Raw genomic sequence first — 21,316 nt, forward strand, 5'->3', positions numbered from 1 at the left:
GCTACTCCCTAGTCTACTCACCTCCTCCTGGGGCCCTGCCACTAAGTGGAGGAGTTCCTCTGCCTGGATGCAGCTCTGATTAAGGCTGCCATCCCTACCCAGGAGCAAGGGCCACCCTACAGCCTGGCACCTGAGTGTCAGCTTGTTCCACTGAGGCTTTCTCCTGGCATCTGTGTCAGCCATGGTGGGGGCACAGCTCAGAGAGGCCGTGACTTCCTGCTGGATCAGGACCACTGCTCCCTGCTCAGGCTGCCTGGCAGAGCTGCAGGTCCATCCTGCACACCCTGCCCTACCATCTCCTGTTGGCCTGCCCTGTTTGTGATGCTCCTGGCTGCTAATGCTCCCTAAGGGCTTCTCTCAGGTGTGGGGGGGGGCTTGGTCACCACTGCTTCTTTCCCTTTCATCCTCAGCACTGGTGAGGCTGCACCTCAAATAGTCCGTTTTTGTGCACTTCACTACAAGTCAGACATTGAAGCCTTGGCATGCGTTCAGAAAAAACCCTCCAAAACGTTCCAAAAGAGCAATGAACACAGTGAAGGGTCTAGAGAAGAAGGAACTCAAGTACATGGAACACTGCAAGAGGAATATCAGCCCACCTTGCTTGTAATTAATACTAAAATCAACTCGAGTCAGAACAATCAATATATTTTCTGATGCCAGAATTTACTTCACTTTCATTCACCACTGCTTTTCAAATGCATATGGTAAAGTGCTGAACACTGGAAGGTAAAATCTGGGAATATAGAGCAGCTATTTGTGCATTTTACTGGAGTTGAGAACTTATAAAATTTATTCTGCTTTAAAATTTCATGGAGAAAAGATAGATCACAATTAAAAAGCAGAAAATCACTAAGGGAAATATCTGAATCAGGGATTTTTTCTTTATCCCATAGGTGCTATTTTGAATAATGGCATTCAGATTTTTCCCACAAAGTATTTATCAAATGTATTTGTTTTTTTGACTTTGTTAAAGACCAAGTTCCCCAAAGCCTCTACTGTTATAGATGCAATTACTCATCATTATTATAATTACACAAGACAATTTAGTAAAAATTATAGAATCTGGCCCTTGTTTTTTAGTGATAAGCGCAATTTCTATCTCAAGGTAATTTACATAAGAAAAATTTGCAAACAAATATATGTATCATCAAATATTCAACAGATTTGCATGCAAATGATCCCACTTAAGGGCTACCAGCATTATGACCTGAGGCTGCTCCACTGCAAAAATGCTTTGCCAGTGTCCAAGGGACGTGGCACACACCTGGTTGCTTATCTTCCTTATTACAATGAGAATAACAAATGGAGATATCAAAGGCTGCCATGAAAAGAAAAGGGACACATTTGAAGACAGTAACAGGAAAGAGGACTGCTGAAGAACTCATATTGTCTTCACAGTAGCATGTGACCAACAGAAAAACAGTTACTTTTAATTACACCAACAGGAATCACCAGATCCTAGTGTCTCACAGCTAATTCCCAAACACTGGAGATGTGTGACCACAATTTTAGTTCTTTATACTCTATATAAAAGAAATTCAATAATGTAAATCAGGAAGAAGGACTTTCAAAGCTGTTGCCAAACAGTACATTTTAAATGCTGTCATGTTTAGGCATAGGCTTCTCATGCTCAAGTTCACTAAGAAAAGTTCCTCTGGAGCATTGCTTTGCTCTTACTGCTTCCCTGAGATGAAATGAAAGAGAAATTTTAATTTATCACAAGCTGTCTGGTATCTTTAATCTCACGTTAACCTAGATCTCTCCTAGACCCTCATTCGACATTAAGCTCATCAGTCTTTATCAGCATTTCAAATATCTTAACTTTCAGAAATACTGAGACAAGATTTTGGATAAGAATCTTCCAGTGAAGTGTTTCAAGCCTCATGTGTTATCAGATGTTCCTGATGAGGAAAAATATTAAGGCCACTGTACCTGCTTACAGCATTTCCCCAAGACCCTAGATGTTTGAACACCACTGAAGCAATATGCACTCTATTTCCCACTGACTAAATCTTATGATCCCTTTTAATATCCTAGGGAGGACAAGCCACCAATTTCAGACCATTTATCTGAAAAAAGGCTATGTTGCTGACTTGTTTAATATCTGTACATTTTCTCTCCCTAGTCAATCACTCCAAAAGTGTTTATTTCTCTTGACAGATACTTTTGGAAAGGCATTTGGCATCAACATGCATCTGAAATCCTCCAGGGAAGACAATGTTATAAATAAAATACATGGATCAAGGAAGGAAACATATGCACCAATTGTGTTATACACTGGTTGCTCTAGAGATCAAATCTTCGATATTGAACTGGCATGATGGAAATGTAACTCATGATTTAATTTAGCGCATAAGAGAGTCCCAAAGGGTAGGAAAACTAAAGACATTAAAAAGTGGTTTTCCATGGAGAGAATATCTTTCAGCTAACTGGAATAAATTACTTATGTTTTTCTTTCTCATCATGAACATCCAGCCCAGAAGTTCACTTTCTTTTCTTACTATCAATGTTAGCTTTTGGTCAAAACTTGTGTTCTCAGTTTTGGAGTGACTTTTGTTACTCTGCTAAATTCTGTGATGCAAAGCCTTTATCACTTAGACAATACAAGTTCCTTTCTTAATCTGTCATTTTCAAACTCTTTTGAGTTTAACCTGAATAAAAATTAAGAATAGACTTTAGGATTGTACCTATTGAATGTGCTCTATATCCCTTTAAAAAAGAAAAGCATAAAAAAGTTAAATGCAAATACGGCTGTGAAAAATATTCTCCAAAAACCTTCTCAAAATTTTTCACATATTTCAAAAGTAAATGCAAGTGAAAGAGGCAACCAAAATTACAGACTCCAAGACAAATCCTACATTTAACATATTTATACAAATGTCTGTCATGTCCTCATCCTCAGCCTAACTTGCAAAAGGGTATCCATGGATTTGACAACGCAACATTACTGCTAGCTGGGAATAGTTTCAGCCTTATTGTATGAGAGGGATTTCTGAAGTATATTGTTTTTCTGTAAACTACTTCAAAAACCTTCCAAAGTGTCATTCAAAACAACAGTGAGTGCCCAAGACCCAGTTCTGGCAGTACCTCCATAGTAACAGTACCTTCAGTCTGTGGCAATAGGCAAAACCAGCTCTGTGGCTTAGAATATTTTTTGCAAATTTCTAACTTTTATTGCAAGGGTTAACATGAAACAGCTATTATCCAGTTATGTTGTAAATAATTGATAATATTTTAATCAGTGTTCTTTTAGGAAGATGTAACAATTTTTTGTAAACATAGTAAAATTCAGCTAAGCTTTCCCATCCACTTAGGAAAAATAAATGTTTCTCAAAAGAATTATTTTTTCTGCAAAAGACAGCGTACCACTCTATAGTTGATTATTTCTTTGGTAAGCAAAATACTGCCAGATTATATTTATTTTTTTTATTTTTATCACAAGACTTTTATACATTTGCTTACCTGTTACACAGATTGCTCTCGTGTGAAATATGCTTATGCACTACAAGGCTCAGGAGGGGAAATTTTCTTATCATAAATGGATTGCACAGATGGATTCAACAGAAGTGGAGACTGTTAATATTTTACCAGTTTTGGTTTAGGGCTGTCTCTCTTTCAGTTCCTAAGTGTGCTCTGGGAAAAGGAGGCTACAGCAGGTCAGGACTGGTATGGTCTCCAGACTACTCATTACCTTAAAGAACATCCAAATGGAAGGGCAGGATGCACTATGTGGATAACTTCCATCCAGCCCCCAGCACACTCTCAAAAGGATGTTGTGTGTTGCATATGTAGGTCCCTGAGAATAAAATCAATGATGCACAGAATTGGTAACTTATACAGGGATGAAAATGCTAAACATGGAGCTCACAAAGGAATTGCAATTTTCTTCTAAATTCTGCATAGAGAAAGAAAAATCTTACACATTTGTTTCAGAATGGAGCATTAGCAGAGCCCCACTAGGAAAAGATTTAACCTGCGTGCCTAATACAGCAACCTAGTGAAGTGGCTAACCAGTGAGCTGGAATATGGATATGATAGCAGAGCTGTTTTCACAGTGGTGGGATAATACTGACAGACAATACAAAACTGTAGTCAATGTTTTTATGTTTTTCTAAAAGGAGATTTAAACTTATTATGCAGAAGATATTTAAATTATTACACAAACAGGGTTTTTTTTTAGCTGAGTCTGCCTACGTCTCAGGAAAACTTATTGAGAGATTGGAATAGTTATAGAATTTATGGAGCTTCACATGGAAAAAACCCAAACCCAACAGCAGCAAAGGAACACAATCTCTTTAAAAAAAATAGGAAACATGAACCAATGGCTGAATTGATAAAATAGGAAAAAATTAATGGAAAAGGTACGAAGCTGTGTCAGGCAAAGTTCAGACTAGACTTTAGGAAAAGGTTCTTCCCTGGGAGGATAGTTGGTCACTGGAATAGGGTCCCCAAGGAAAAACAGTCATGACGCCAAGCCTGTCAGAGTTCAAGGAGTGCCTGGGTGGGGTTTTTAGTCATACAGTTTTGTAGATAGCCCTCTGAGGAGCAAGGAGGACAATCCTCATGGGGCCCTCCTAACTCAAGATGTTCATGATTCTATGAAACCAGGCAGGTGATTTTTATCATAATGATTGGATCCTGATAAAAATAAGGTACTGTTGGCAGTGGAATAATCACTCTTCTCTATGTCTTCTCATTTGGATATTTTCATAGAGATGTTATGAACCACATAGAATAAGTCAACAGAAATTGTCAGCATGAAGACAACATTATACAGTGATTCTGGCAGCTTTAAAGGCCTTATTTCTAAAAAATGTTTAACTCACAGTAGTGTGACTTTTATATACTCATGGTTCAGACATTGAACCATTCTTAAAATTTCCCTTCCTCAGATTTATAGATGAAATCACTCTTCTCTGGGTTTATTACTTTCTCTATCTCAGCACAATCAGCAGAAAATTCATAACTTATGTTCTGGTCAGTCTTGGTTTTGAAATAGTTCAAAATACCAAGAAAGTTAGATTGTATTTTATGATACTGTTTTAAAGGAAATGAATTCTTCCAACCTGCATCCTCAGCTACCAAGGTAGTGTATATCAATTTTACAGGATTGCTATCAGTTAGTTACACAAAAAAAGAACACTCAAATAACTCAACACTCAGGTATCCTCACAGAAATGTCTATAAATAGCAACACAAATAAGCTCAACAGCATGTTCAATTTTTCCACCAATTCTGACCGCATGGAAGAACAGTAGCCTTTAACTTATGACATCAAGGGAACAGTCCATTTATAAATCACTGAAACCAGAGATTAACCTATCTGGTTTAAGTTAATCTATTCCTCAAAATTGTTCATTTCTTTCTAAACATAGGGGAGGAGGTTCTTTGTATTCTTTTCATTCTTCATAGCTTGGGGGTTCAGAGTGGTTTGTTTCACTTTTCCTCTTTAGAAACTGCCACAGCTCCCCACTAGTGGAAACTTTCTTAACCACAAAATCCACTAACATGAACTAAATCCACATGTTCAGTCCTTTCTTCTAAAGTTATTCAAGACCCTGTAGAAAACCTGAGGATTATCTGAATCCAAGTACAGAAGACTACAAAAGTCCAACATCCTTCTCTGCTTATTCATCAGACATACATCAGTGGATGGGAAGCTTGAGGAGTCTGGTTCAGATTTTATTACATATTAATAGATTATTTATTACTTGTTAAGACCTGTTCAGAAAGACTTTTCTCCAGAAGTGTGCTAACTGCCACAAAGTTTGCCATTATCTTTTGAGACAGAGAACTGGTCTCTAATTTCTCTCAGCAGCTCTTCACCCATCCCACCTAAGGTGGAGCTCTCTATGTAAGGTTGTAGCCTACCTCAGTGACTAAGCAGATATCCACCAGGTAACCTTCACCCTAATTGCCTCTATTTTAAATCTAAAACACATGCTATTTTACAGTATATTTGCATGTCTGAAGAAAAATTATGTGAAAAGTTTCTTAAAGAATCAGGGGTTAGGCTGTTGATGTAACTAAAACACTTGAATTAATAAATTACCTCCCATGTCTGTAAACCCCAGAATTTAAAAGTCTGCCTAGAGTAGTCACAGTTGACCCCAATCAGCTCTACGCTTTCACCCATATTCATTCAAAGACCTTACAGATTTTTTTTCCCAAAGGAACTCTAATTTGTGTTCCCAATCAGGAATTTATTTCTAATTGAATGACATGTCCAGTGAATTTCACACCAGACATCTGCCTGCCCACTATACAATGAAATAGCATCCATCACATTCACCATTTCTTAGTTCACTCAGTCTTTTCCATGACTGTCCAGCCTCAAAACATTGGCACAGAATTACTTTCACATGTCTCATCATTTTCATTGCAAACTCTGAAATTATCAGTGTCTAATATTTAATTAGCAATATAGTATTAAGAGATCAGCACTGCTTATTAAAATTACAGTGCAGGCAACTCCCAGTTTGGAACTAGTCTAAGACTAGTCACAGTTAGGTCACAGCTGATAATCTCATTAGGAAACACCATTCTACATAAACTACATGGCCTTCAAATTTCATAACACTTCTCAGCTTCGTCTCTATTTTTCAAAATTTCTCCACACTTTTGAAACTTCTACCAATTTTTCGTAAAGCTTTTACCATTTTTACCATTATTCAATGAAGAGAAATGAGCTTATTTATCCACCCAGTGTGATGATCACACAGTTCTTCACTGAGCCCACAAATTCGTTGAATGAAAGTTTAACATGGCAACACTGAAAAACACACAAGTATTTTGTTAATAAAAAGTACTACCAAAAAGGCAGTCAACATGAGCAAAAACTGACTAGGGTGAAGCAAAGGAATAGGAATGATAGAAAGGATGAAGTAAAGCACAAAAACTAGAGCACACTGATGCAAAATTGCCATGTTCTGCAAGTCTTGTCTGTGTATGCCAAAGGAGAAGGGGGAGAGGAGCAAACCAATAGAGGGCAGCGCATATATTTTAAATTGTTCAGACATATTAGCTCCTTCGGTTATTTACTCTTTTTCCATGTTTCCCAGTTGCAATATTTTAAAAGTTTGCAGTACTTTTTATACCTTTTATCTGATTAATTTTAAAGTATTATTTATACAAAGTAGAAGAAATAGGAGGAGGACACTCAGCTGTAAAGCAATGTATTAAAGATTCATTGGCCAAATTACCTTCTGCCCTCCACACACCTTTCTTTTTTTTACACTTCTAAATAGTCAGCATACTAATAAATACAATCCCAACATACCATGAGGCTGAAGTTCTATATAGCATGTTCCATTTTCTGTATATAGCATTACACAAGCTTATAATTTAAGCATGTATTTTACATAGTGTATTTAGAGTAACCTGAGAAAAAGAAGACAAAACAAGATCATAAAATCTACAGAAAAGCTGCTGAAGCCATTCTTGCCTAGGAAAGATTTTAATGCACAGCAGGTTTATACACATTCACAACTTTCAACATGAGCTGAAACAACTTAGATGTAAGTGCAACTCTGGAAATCTTGTGAAAACTTTAGTGCAAAACAGTCAGAAAGCAAAGAAAGTATTAGGTTGCATAAGAGATGAGACTAACACTAAACACATTAAAATTCCATTATGTAAATTAATGAAACTGAAAGTCTCTGAAAAATTTTGTTCAGCTTGATTACCTGGTCTCTAAAAGATAAGAACAGAAACAGAATAGTTCCAAAGAACATTCATGAGCCTGGTTAGGGCACAGACAAGGTGCAAGCAGTGCTGCCAAGACAGGCTGCAGCCCATCTGTGCTCTGCTGCCTATCCTGGGGTAGTTTGGGAGCTGTTGGTGCAGGGCAAGCTGGAAGCACCTGGCTTCCTGCTCCCTGCAGAGCTGCAGGTCCAGGTGCATTGAATTCTCTGGTCATTGCTGAGAACAAGACTTGTTAGGATAGCTCAGGACTAACTCAGCCCAAACCTATTATCCCCACAACAGGGGAAATGTGAGTGATCCAGGTGACTGATTAACAGACTAGAATAGATATTCAATTTTAACTATTTCTTACAAACAAGAAGTTCTGGATGATGTAAAGGTCAAGGGCAGCTTTGGCATCAGCGATCAAAATACTGTGAAGTTTATGATCTGAAGAACAGTGAGTGAGATGAACAACAAATTTGGATTTCAGAAAGCTAAGCAGGCATTGATGAATGTGGAGCTCCTGACTTGACCTTAAACACATAAAGAAAACATACAGGGGATGAATGCAGGAATAGGCTACATGGAAAGAATAAGACCAATCACACCAAAAAAAAAGCCAAAGCCCATATCAATCTGAAACTACCAAAAGAGATAAGCAAGATTTTTCTAAGTTCCTCAATTTTGAAGGAAAGTTAAGACAAATGTGAACCCATTGGTCATTGGGGCAGGAAATGTTACATGATAAAAGACAAGGCTGAGGTATTCGCTGCCTTCTTCAACTCCATTTTCACTGGTAAATCACTGTTCTCAATCATCCTCCAAGCAAAATCTGAAGGAGTGGAGTGGTACCCAGAGTAGAGGAAGCCAGAGTTATGGATTATTTAATTGCCCTGTACATATTCAAGCTTTTGGAATTGATGTTTATGGAGCTGGTTGTGTAACTGTGAGACTGTTCTCTATCATCATGGCAACCATCAGAGGCTCCTGATGGCTGGGAAAACAGACCAATGTCCTCCATCTTCAAAAAGGGCAAGGAGGATTCAGGAACATACACATTGGTCAGCCTTGCCTTATGCCCCAGAAAGGTTCAGGAGCAGTTTCCCCTAGAAGTTATTTCTTAAAACAAGAGACAAGAAAGTGACTAGAAGCAATGAGAACAATTTGCTAAGGGCAAATCATGTCTGCCTAACTCCATTGCTATCTAAGATGAGATGGATGGCAGTGTGTCTAAGAACAGGGCAGTGAATGCAATGTACCTTGATTTTTACCAAGTCCTTTGATACAGCCTCCTATAGTCCAGTTATGGCTAATTCAGTGAGATATGAGTGGGGATGAATAAATAAGGTAGGTGGAAACCTGAACTGCCAGACTTCAAAGTTATTGTCAGCATATCAAAGCTCATATTGTACCCAGTATCCAGAAGTTAAGAGAGAATTAAGGACTTGACCATGGCTGTGACATTGTCTCCCTCATCTTTTTTGAGAGCTAGTCATCCATTGAAAAAGGAGGTCACCATATCTCTTAATTTATATGAAGAGATTGCAGTATGTTGAAGAAATCTTATATAGCATCTAACATGAGTTTCCTTTGAAGGAATGTTTGAATGAAAGAAAAAAATAATCACTCAAAATGGCAAAGATAGGAAAAAACAGAAGTATATAGATGGAAAAAAATTTGAAATTGAATTCTTCTAAAGAGAAGAAAAAAATCAAAATATTTCCACAAAGCACTAAGCCTTTTATTGTTACTATTTAATTTTTCTCGTAAAGAAACACAACCATGCAATACTCAAAGTTTACAGTTAAAGTAAATTGACATTTTTCATCATTTTTCTGCTCTTTGAAGAAAATAACAGTGACTTTTTTTCCTCTGCAAGTTCTAATGATCCCAAATACTCCATTTATGTTGATTTATTGTGATGGTCAAACTCTAGACTAGTAAAATTAATGTGCTCTAGTCAAAGAGAGTTGCCTTTTTTTTTTAAGAAAACAAGAACAGCACATGCAAGGAGACAGCATGGGTAGTATAAATGTAATTATTAATAATGTTCCTCAGTGCGAAAGGAAATGAACATATTAGATAAACTCCACTGTAAAATGCGGATTATATAAAAAGCAACGGTGTGTAAGGGTATGTCATCTCTGAATAACGTCATATTTTTAGGACAAGTGGAAAAAGCAATCTTCTCCACCTTCAAATAGTGAATAGAAAAAAAATGTCAATTTCAAATACCTGGAACTTGTGTCCAGAATTTTCAGGTCCTATTTGGCTATCTCTCAGTCAGATAATTACATAACACTTGACAATTTGGGACAAGAAGGCAGAATTCATAGTGACAGTGAGTGAGGACAAGTGACATCTTTCTCTTCTTTTTGTAATCATTTGGAGCTAGCTGGCCTATTGTTAACTTGATTCATATTATTTACCTGCTTTATGTTTGGTAATTTTTTTGCATCAGAACACTCACCTTGGATTTCATTTTCCCGTTTCTTGAGCACACTTTTGTCCTGTTCCATTATTTACACTTTTATCCTGTTCCTGTTATTTACTCTCCCCCATTTCTAGTTTGAACAGTTAATGCATTTGTCATGTAATTATTTTTTGTGGTTTGGTTTTCCATGTTTTTCTTACTGTGCTGAATGTTTTAGTATTTGAGACAAAGTTTACAGAGCAAGTAAAGTGCTTTGCACTGTAATTTTAATCTAGTTAAGTGTAAAATTGTATCTACAGTAAAACCAAAGGGGGGAAATGAAGATACTGGGTGGCAGAATAACAGAGTTTAGGGGAAAAAAATCAGCAGGTTGAGTGAAATTGAGTGTAATGAAATGGCAGAGAGGAAACAGCAGAGAGAAACTGAAATGTGTATAATGAGATTAAAGTGTGCCCAAAGGATGTGGAATGCATAACATACAGCAATAAAATGAGGAGTTTAAAAAGCCAATATGGCCAAAGGAGGTAAAACAGGAACAAAACAACAACCCACACAGTAAGGAAAAGCAATACAGATAGAACCTCACTGAAATAAGGTATGAAAAGATTTGTGTGGTCACCTTGACCCACAGGTTTTGACAATATTGAAAACATCAAGTACAGAGAAAGATTTAAATGAATAGAAGAAGAAGCTGTGAATACTAAAACTAATTAAAAAGCAATCCTGCAGTGTAAGACAGCTGTACCAAAAATAGATTAAGCAAAGCTACTTCAAGGGACTGATGTAAGAAATTGGAAGGACCTTTATTTTTCCTGCCTACACATGTTCCTATTGCCCATTAAACAACAGGAGCTGGGAAATTAGAGACATTCAGGGCAATAGCAATCAATGCATGAGGCTTGAGGCTTGAATTGGAAGTGAAAAAAAACCAGAAACCTGAATCTGTGAACAACAGTAATTTTTGGCATTGAAAAAAGTACATTTTTTCAAAATTCTGATTTGGAGTGAGATAGGGAAGGACAAATTTTGAGTATATTTTTATAAGAGAGAAAATCCCAGTTAGGGTATTTATTTTGAACTTGCAGATTTAAAGAAGTGGCAATGTTCAAATAAATCCTTCTTTCTTCAAACAGGATTGTTTTGATTTTAAAATTACTTTTATTTTAAAATTAATTTAAACATTATTTTTCCATATTAACCAACTACACAGTGAAGACAGTTTTGCTTGTAATCTGCACCACCCAAAGGGCTGGTCTTCCTAAAGATGTCATCCAGAAAATGGTTGAGAAAGTAATTTTCTCCTCTTAAGAGAGCTACAATACTCAGAAAATATAATGGCAAATCTTGATCTACAAACTCTTACAGAGACTGAAAGTTCAAATAAGTTTTGAAATTACATTTTACTAGACCTTAAAAACTTGTTATTTCAAATGAAATATTTTTTTATAAAAAGCTAGCAGAAATCAGCACAATTCATTTATTTTAGTTATAGAAAGTAAAAGATTCTTCTGGGGGGAAAAAGTACAATTTTATTGAAGAGTATTTTCCATTATAAATCAGTTCTGAAATATTAACTTCACAAATACTATCACAATTAAAAAGCACTCAAAAACCCACCCTACCTCCCCAAAAACTATGGTTTCCATCTGAAAAATACAAGAAACAGGTCTGTCTTCTATACCATGTATCATTACCTTTCTCTCCACTTCTTTCTCTTTACCTCTCTGGCTTTCTCAGTCTGAATTTTGTTCACATTCTTAGACCACACAGGTGACTCACAGAGGTATTCCCACAAATTATAAGGCTACTTCTTGATCCTGTAACCTCTATAAGTGAGGATGGTGGGTTTCCTGAAAGGTAGCTCAGTAAAATTTAAGTTGTGATGCATCAGTGAATTGCCTTTTGAGAACCTTACTGTTAATAAGTCTAGAGGGAGAATAAGTCTAAGGAGATTAACTGAATAAATCAGATTTCTGAAGTTTAACAGGTTAACCATGTTTTGTTTACCTTGTGCAGTCACCTATTAGACAAGCAGCTTATCAGTAAACTTCCAGGAACAAATATTTCATGCTAGAATGTAGGCATCAAGCCATGAATGTAGCTGTGAGTCAGATATAACAGGTTGAGACAAGATTTAGTAATTTTTTTCAAATAATGAAACAAGATTTTTTCAGACATAATAGTAACCAAGTACTGAAGCAAGTGATTGGTAGTAAGAGAAGCTTGGGCTTAGTAGGATCCTGATTCATACAATTTTTCCTGTCTGACCACTGACAGAATGAGACAACTGAGGTACTTCACCCAAAGGAAAGATAATAAGAAAAAAACCAAACAAACCACACGATGAAATTAGAGCACAAGAAAAAAAGGACTAAATAGTTTGAGGGATTTATAATTCAAGTGCCATTTAGATGTAATATCTGTTTCTGGAGATAATTTATCACTATTGCTACCAACAAGCAACTTTACAAGCATATCTGTCCAGTCATGAGATGATACTTTTGAGATTCTTGTAGAGTAAAGCAACTCAGATAACTGCATAGCCCTGCCACTATTTCCTGGCACTGTAGCACCATTGTCTAGAAAGAGAACTGACCCTTAGCTGCCTAGAACTATCCTGTAGAATACTTCAGAGGTAATTTAACAAAATTAACCTAGAAAATTTCCCCATGGGAGAAAAATAGTGGTTTCTTGTAATTTAAAACAAATGAGAAATATGATTTTAGCAATACTGATTTGGGAAGGGGGGAAGATGACAAAGCTAACCTGAACTAAAAGCTAGACTAAATTTTTAAAGCTTAGATTGAAACCAGGTGGTTTTTTAGGCAGACTACTAATTCTCAATTTTATGCCTGTTAGTTATCATTATTTAAATGAGAGCCTGACTGAAGACTGAATTTCAAAATCAGTTGATCATTAAATAAACTGGCTGTTACCCAAGCTGCTCTCCAACCTCTGCATTTCTCAGCAAACCTTCTCCTTAGACATTTAAACAGATTTCTATGAAGCAGAATAATCCAGAGTGAATTTTAAGGATATGACCACACACTCTGTTTTCCTCCTTTAAGCTATTAATTAGGTCATCAGAGAAGCAAGCTGATCATTCTTGTTTTGATCATCTGGGATTTTGTAGCATAAAGGAGCATAGAGAGACATTCCAAGCTGAAAACTGTATATTTTAAAAGAGGAACAAGAATCCAGGTAGCTAAGTGATGAGTGCTTCTCTTACCAATTGCATACTGATAGTCTTCAGAGTATTATTCACCACAGTAAAAAAGGCAGAAATAAACAAAGACTCAAAAGTTGAGATATAAAACTCCATACAAAACATGTTATGATAGAGAATAAAATCAATTGTGGTAAATCAAATACAATGATTAGCAACGACAAAAATAAGCAGTCACTATAAACATTGCCTTTAGTTGCAAAGTCTAAAGAACTCTTAGTGACCGCTGCAGATTTTAGACCTCTTCGGTGCCAAAGGTCAGTATTCTCAAAGCACTTAGAAAAACTACTGTAGGTTTTGAAGGTTTATCTGGAAGTTCTTTAGAAAGAGGATAAAAAAAACAAAGGATCCCCTGAGAAGTTTTCTATGAATGTTGGAATTCTATTCTGTTATTAGCACAGGATGGGATTATTCAAGGTCAAACATGTCTCAACTACGTGACTTGCTCAAGACCAGGGAGCTGTCAGAGCTGCCTGATAATTTCTTCTGATGGAGATCCTAAACATACTAAAGGCAATGGGAGAAATGTATCTAAGACACAGACTTTGTTATTCAATCACAATATTGCCTTACTATTGAGTCTTCTATTAGTTCAGTGATACTCTGATACTGATAATGCTCAGAATTCATTCTCACTATTATGGTGTAAACTTAAATGTAATGACTTTTACTGTGACCCTTTCCTACCAAAATGAGAGATGGTGTTCAGCTCTCATGATCTAAAAACTTTTTGGAAACAATTTTATAACAAAATCCCTTCCCCTCCAACAAAACCTCCCCAAAAAAACAACCCAAAACTACCAAAAAACCCCAAACAACCAAAACAAACAAAAAACCAAATAAAAATAAAAAAATCTCCCCCCAAACCAAAAAATAACAATCAACAAAAAAAGCCCCTTCAAACCAAAAGAATCCAAATATTTCTTCTTAACAAAGAAAATGATGATGGAGAAAAAAAATCAAGTTCATTGCACAGAGAGTAAAAAACTTTTAGGATTTTAGTACTGTCAAATCACATATGTTCTTTTCCATTTCACTCAGTTGTGCTTCTATCTGAGTTGACAGAGCTCCACTTTTACATCTGCCAGAGGTATTGCTATTGTAAGTTTACCTAGAACGTACTATGCCATATCCTAGTTGCCTGTCTTACACGTTGAATTCATGTTGCCTTAAGCAGAACACATACCTGATCTCAGAATGGCAAAGAATAAAAAATCCAAAGCAAATCCAACCAAAAACAACTGTCTTCCTTTGATCCTCAGCTGCCAGTATTGCAACCTGAAATTTTGGTTCTGTGTTCTGCAGTCAAGAGACCAAACCATACTGATGTCAGTAAGTTCTGCACAGCAATAGGGAAGCACTAAGAGATACAAAAAAGGAACTGTGAAACAGTTTCCATTTAATTCAGAAACAAGAGATTTATCACCCAAAATTTATGTTGATTTATGTTTTACTCAAGTCTGGTTGCAGGTGGGAGGAAAATGTGAAAACAGGCACCAGAATGGGAACTGATATACACAGAAATAATCTGGGTCTTTGCATGTAGAGACTTGATTTTGGCTGTTTCGCTTCCAAAGACCCCCACGAAGAAGTGGCCAAGAGATTTGTTAGATAAATCAGTTAATACAAATAACTATGTTCATCAGCTGAGTACAGAAAAATAATGTGTAAATTTAAGACGAAAATGTCAGAGTTTGGTCTTGCAGTTCATATTAAGATTGTTCATATTAAGAAGTCTTAAGATTGTTGAAGTAGTTAAACAGTTGCTGAGACAAGACTTCTGCTCTTACTGAAGGCAAGTTGAAGAGGACTTGAACAGCAGTATGTATAGCTACTATAAAAAAAAGTAGTAAAAAGTCAAGACATGTACATGTAGCATGTGGACCTTGTCTAATAGTACAATAAACAGCATAGCTACAGAAATATTGGATGACGTGAAAAGTTGAATTCCTGCTAGAGAATTGGGAGAATGTGAGAAGAAGCATGGAATGCATTAAACTGGTGTATATATATGCTTTTATTTCTGAGGGAAAAACATGTGATGTTCCGTTAAGATGTGCTAGTCTGTTAGTTGTTCAGAAGTCCAGAAGAGGTTGGTTCATACATTTTGTCACCAGAATGAGAAACAAAGCATTTGCCCTAAACTTGTACACAGGAATGTACTTTGGAAAAAACAACTTAACCTACTTGTACACACAGAGGTGGATAACTAATTCAGAGCCTTTTCACAGGAGAGATTCAAATGTCCATGTGGACACTAGAAAGCGGCTGCTTAGCATGAATAGACTGAGATAGGTCTTGAGAACAACACTGTAAGTTATCGACAATATCCAAAATAAACATCTCAACAGAAACCAGTCTACAAACTCATTTTCTATGTCCTTCAGAGTTCACATTACAAAGAAAAAAAGTGCTAGTCCCAGACTCAATGTTGAAATTGCAGCTTTCTATCTGTATGTTGGAGAACAGTTTTTGCAAGACATAATGAGGACCAAGTCTACCACAATAATAATTCTGGGTCATGTCTCTATGGACTACTTCTCTTTGTTTTCTTCTAACTTTGTTTTTTTTTGGCATGTATGTGTGCTTGTGCTTGTGAAAAGAGCAGCAAAGCAGATACTATTAATGTACATTGAGTTTGTGTGATTTTTTTAACTGATCAGTATAAGTAGCTGTGTCCAGAAACAAGGTTTTGAAGAATGACTTAAAATATTTCTCTTTTATGATTTATTGGGAGAGTTAAATTGTCTTGTTACTAGGAAGTAAAAATCTAAGAATTTACTTGGCCTACAGCAACTTAGTTTACATACTTTTGTTTTGTTAAGAAAGGCTATTTTGTACTAAACCAAGGTTGGGTTTACCATTCCATCAGACTTACTGCAGAATACAAAGATGACTGGAACAAAGATACAAAGATGACTTCCTGACTAGAAGACAAGGGAGAAGGAGAGGTGTGATATTTTCATTTGTCTGGAGCCATGTAATCATGTCCAGTTATAAATCTGTTGTCAGTTCCGCTGATCAATAATGGGTAGCAATAAGCACTACTAGTCTCCAGCTTGACACTGATGAATGGTATAACCAGGAATGGGATAAATCTCCTGATAACAGCATCTAGATTCAAAGAAGTCATCCATCTTCTTTCTTTCTCCTGTCCTTCATCCCAAGAACTTAGTGCTCTAAATGAGTACTACTCCTTTTTTCCCTGTCTCAAGATGTGCTTAGCTCTAATTTTGCTTCAGTGCCATCTTGCACATATGCATCTTCCTATGCAACTCACTAATTACTCCATTCTTCCATACAATTTCAACTAAGAGCAAGAGCTTTAAGTACATAAGTATTTCCGTTTCACTACAATGAATTTCAGAAGAGAGAAACAAAAAAGAAACATTCATCATGCAGCAAAGATACCTTTCCATGAATAAAAAGCCTAGCAATCTTTAAGGCTAGCTAAAGAAAATTTTATTTTATTTCTTCCTGGGAAAAGAGTCCTAGATTTCTATACGTGTGCATATATGTGACTGTACATTTATTTTATGTATTTATTTAATTTCAAGTAGCTTTAACTTTAGGTTCCCAAGTCCACAAGAACCACATGGTTCACTACAGGTAGCACTAACTTATGCCAGTGTGACTAAGAAAACTGAGTTTGGCTTGCACATTTATGCAGCAGAGATGGAATCTATTCATCCAACACATCGTAGAAAAAAATTGTTGAATTTCTTTTTGTTTTAAAGCTAATACAGTTATTATTAGCGGACATCATGCTGGACTTTACAAAGATGTTTCGCAGAAAGAATTGAGGCACCTGCACAGTGGAAAATATTTATTCTGCCCAATTTTACCTAGTATAAAACCTAAGTTCTTTATTTCCACAAACACTATTAAGCCAGAAGTTAAATAATGCAGATTTTTTGTGGGATTTGCAGAATTTGATGATGACGATTTATTTCAATGTTAGTATATTTTTCTGTTCTAATCAAATTTTGTGCAAAGAAATACCTTCTGCAGATTAAAGATTGAAGTAAGGTGTTTATAAAGCTAAAGAGCCCGTTCCTATCTCAGAAAAAATATAAACTTAAAATATTTTTTTGCTCTCAGTATAATTTAGGTTTAATTTCCTTATTTGATCTCAATATAATTCTTTTTTAAAAAGCCTAGCTAAGTTTTTTTGTTGTTGTTTTTTTTTGTTTTTTTTTTTTTTTACTGGTGTTAGTTCAAAACAAAGCAGCAAAACACATTAATGAAAAATCACAGAATTTTCTTCAACTACAGTGGGTTGGAAAACTATGTTCTCCTGATGACCTGGAGAGGTGCCACCTGACAATAAGGTGAAACACAAACACACTGGATTAGTAAAAGACAAAGTAAAACTACAACAGTTTTAAGAGAAGGGTACCTGTAGTCTTTCATAGTTTCCTTCTCTGAGAAGTGAATCATGTAAGTATAGATCCATTTTATGCCATCTCACAGACTTTGCAATGCTACTTTTCAATTTATCTCACATTTCTTGAATACACAGGAAACCTTCTCAATGACACCCTCTGAAACTTCCTTTGATTATTGCTATACTCAAAAATCCACCTAAAGTAGAACTACCGTAGTCCCAAATAGACCTTGTAGGAAAGGGGAAAATGTATTATAGAGGACAAATCACATCACAATAGCCTATTATTTTGGCTAACACCTGCTTAAACAAAAGGCACTACCAACTAAAGCCTTCTGTCAGATTTAGAATGCACAATCATGCCCTAGATAAGCTTACCTAATTTTAACATAGCAGTACACATCTCAGTCTTCTTAACACACCAAGCAGCAGCCCTTAAATTCTGTGGCTATATACCACTCATACACAGATCATTTTGTGGCCAGTCTGCAATTTTATCACCTAAATATCTATTCAACCAATGAAAGACAGCTGCCAATCAATTACAGAGTAGACTAGACGTGACTGGAGAGAACCAAAGCAAAAATAAGATTATCAGGACAGAGGTTATACCTCTAAAGTCTCGTACAAAATATAAAGACAGGAAAAATTCAACTAGAGATGTTAAATGCTCAGATAAGTCTTGCTGTCAATAGTCATGATGGCAATGAATATAAGTGAAAAGATGACACTGAATCAGTTTAAAAAATATATGCACGTTTGCAGCTTTTTTTTCCCCTTCCAATTTTTGGCCACTTCCTCACCTTAACATTTTACACGAGAAGTTTGAAGTACTAAATATCAAATCTATAACCATCATTCAATACAGCCCAGAAAAGTGAATTAATTTGTTAGCAGTACATTTCTCAGTAATCATGGTGCTGTCATGAAATAACACTTTCTAAATCCATTTTAAAAACATTGTTACACTTTCCCACCTTCTTTTAGTCTTTTATGCAGTGTTCTGGTGCAATAGCAATTATTTCTCTAGCTTTCTCACCTGTATTCTCCATGTCTCAGGAGGGTATTATATATTTCCTCTGGACAGTCAGACAGGGAATAACACTACAAAAAGCAACATTTCTATGTACATTTTTCTTACTGTAACACTCAAACAATATGAGCACATTGATATATGGTCACATTTAACTTGCTGTTTAGTATGTTAGAAGTCAGATGACTAGACATAAGAAAGCATATTACTTGAGACTTAATTACTATATAAAGTTGAAGGAAAACTCTGTGGCACTCTATTTTAATTTAAAAAAACATCCTTATTTTGTATTTATGTGTTTTATAGTCTTTGTAATTATGTAATTAGTAGTAGTAATTCATAGCAGTAGTAGCAGTAATAATTAGTAGGAAAACTCGGCACTTTGGTAAAGGGGTGTAAAGCCACTCTTGTGGACCCTAGGACTGTCATCCACTGGGCCAGGCTGGGACTGCAGAGCCTGGCAGGCTCACCAGGGTGCTAATGTTCCCAGAGCACTGCTTGTTGTGGCTGCTGTCTGTTCTGCAATGCTGACAAACACCCATCTGGCAGATCTGTCTTTTCAAGGGCACCAGAGCTGAGAACAGCCCTGGGAAAGCTGTGGGGAGAAGGTCTTATCCAAACATTGACCAGAAACTCTCCAGGGCAACCCTTTTCCAATCCACAAAAATGCTTGAGGTGAAGAGGGAAGAGGCCAATTAGTCCAATGGATAAGGTTCTGCAGGGCTCCCATCAGGGTTCTTGGAGCTCTCCATCCTCTAAACAATTCTTGTGAGACTGGAGGTCTCTGGTCAGGTCCCTGACATATTCTTTAGCCTAAACCAAGATCTCATGCCTCAGGATGTGTTTGCAGGACGTGTTCCCTCCCACTGGCATGGGCTGAATTCCAGCGACACTTCTCTGGGAAAGCTGGAGCTTATCCAATCTGTTTATTGGGATCACATTGCTTTGCAGTCCATGTGTGGCCATTCACTTCCTTAGTAGGAGCTGAGGACTTGAGATGACCTTGTTTGGAAACTGACCTCTTTCTCTCCAAGCAAAACATCGACCTTTGCCTTCTCCTGCCTGATATTGCCACTGTCATGTGCCACATCCCTGTCCTACAGCCTCCTGTGCCTCTCTCACAGCTCCCGCTAGAGTGACACGGTGCTAAGGAAACCACCATCGTTTAGATACCTAGTTTCCACACCTCCATATCAAAGGGCAACTGCACAGCTGATGAGGAAGCTGAAATTAAGGTCACGGTCTCCAATTTCTTGAGATTGAGTCCTTCCAAAAATTCCCAAAAGAGGACTACTGGAAATTCTCCTTGCAGCAGAGACTGAGGTCAGGCATTCCTCAGTGGGCAGAAAAGAAATCCCAGTGGGATTGTGGGTGTATGGTTCTTGTCAAGATATAGATAAACAGTCAGAAACCCACAAAGGCAGGATTTAAATATAATTATTCAGAACATCTTTCTTATGTTTGATAAAATGCACAGGTTATAAACTAGTACATCCACCAGTATTAGATCCCTGTGAAGTCATGTTGAATGGTGACTGTTTTGGCAGAAAGATCTAGGCAGTCTGGCTTTCCCTTATTAGCTCAAAATCGCAACCCATGCTTTTAATTAATCCTAAATAAATCTTGTACTTGTCACTATTTGACTTACAGGATTCAGAAATTAAAATAAATTTTCAAATAATTTCTTAGTTAAAACATATGTAAAGTCCAGACTCTGTACTCCCCAGGTGTCAAGCTATTAGTGAAGCAAATATGAATATTAATTCCAAATCTAGCAATAGTATATTTCTAACACAAACATACAACAAAATAGGCAGCCTTCACAAACTACATCCAACTAATTCCTTAACATATCACTTTTCTGTCGAATAAGATTAAAAATCTTGCAAAGGTTCAGTACTACACTTGAAATGAAAGAACTCACATATACAAAACTGCAGAGTTTCTAAAAAGAATATTACAATTTAAGATCCTATTAACTTGAAGAATTTCATGCCTAGAGTCAAATAAAAAACATAAGTAAAAACCCAAAAAAACCAAAAACCCCAAAGGAAAAACACACATACCATACCACTACCCCTTCAAGAAAAAGAAACCACAACCCCAAAACATTTGTCTACGCAAAGCTTCTTGTGACAGCATTTAAGTACTTGGCTGAAATCACTATCAGTTTAGTTCATTACTTCTCTCAGTTCTACTTTGTTCCTCTTGTGTCATTGGTGTTCTAAAACTGTATAACTTTTGTATATGTACCATTTTTTTCCTCCTGTACCAAACACCGTACTCACCCCATTTCTCTTTTGTCAACCCCTTGATGCACTATGACTATTTTGTCTTCTCTTTTCCTCTTACTATACCCTAAAGCCTGAGCTCAACAGATGTTAATGTCTTCCAACTCATACTAGTTTTTCACTTAATTTCTCATTTCTCGTTTAATTTTTTTAATGAAATGTTACGGAAGCATTTTAATGGAGTTCAAGAGCTCAGATTAATGAACAGTTATGAACAATTCATAACTGCTCTTCCTGAAGACAAACCATAAAAGAAGGT

The 21,316-nt window shown here is 36.5% G+C and overlaps 1 long non-coding RNA gene across 2 annotated transcripts in view; it reads right to left on the reverse strand.

The window, feature by feature from the left end:
• LOC135447304 (uncharacterized) overlaps nt 1-7,775 on the reverse strand; it is a 74,968-nt gene extending 67,193 nt beyond the window's left edge. For both annotated transcript variants that reach the window (XR_010440059.1, XR_010440058.1), the window contains exon 1: nt 7,686-7,775. This is a non-coding gene — a long non-coding RNA (uncharacterized LOC135447304). The remainder of the gene's footprint in view (nt 1-7,685) is intronic.
• Nucleotides 7,776-21,316: the final 13,541 nt, after the last annotated feature.

Source organism: Zonotrichia leucophrys, chromosome 4 (genome assembly GCF_028769735.1).
Source record: "Zonotrichia leucophrys gambelii isolate GWCS_2022_RI chromosome 4, RI_Zleu_2.0, whole genome shotgun sequence".
In the NCBI taxonomy this organism is placed as follows: Eukaryota; Metazoa; Chordata; class Aves; order Passeriformes; family Passerellidae; genus Zonotrichia; species Zonotrichia leucophrys.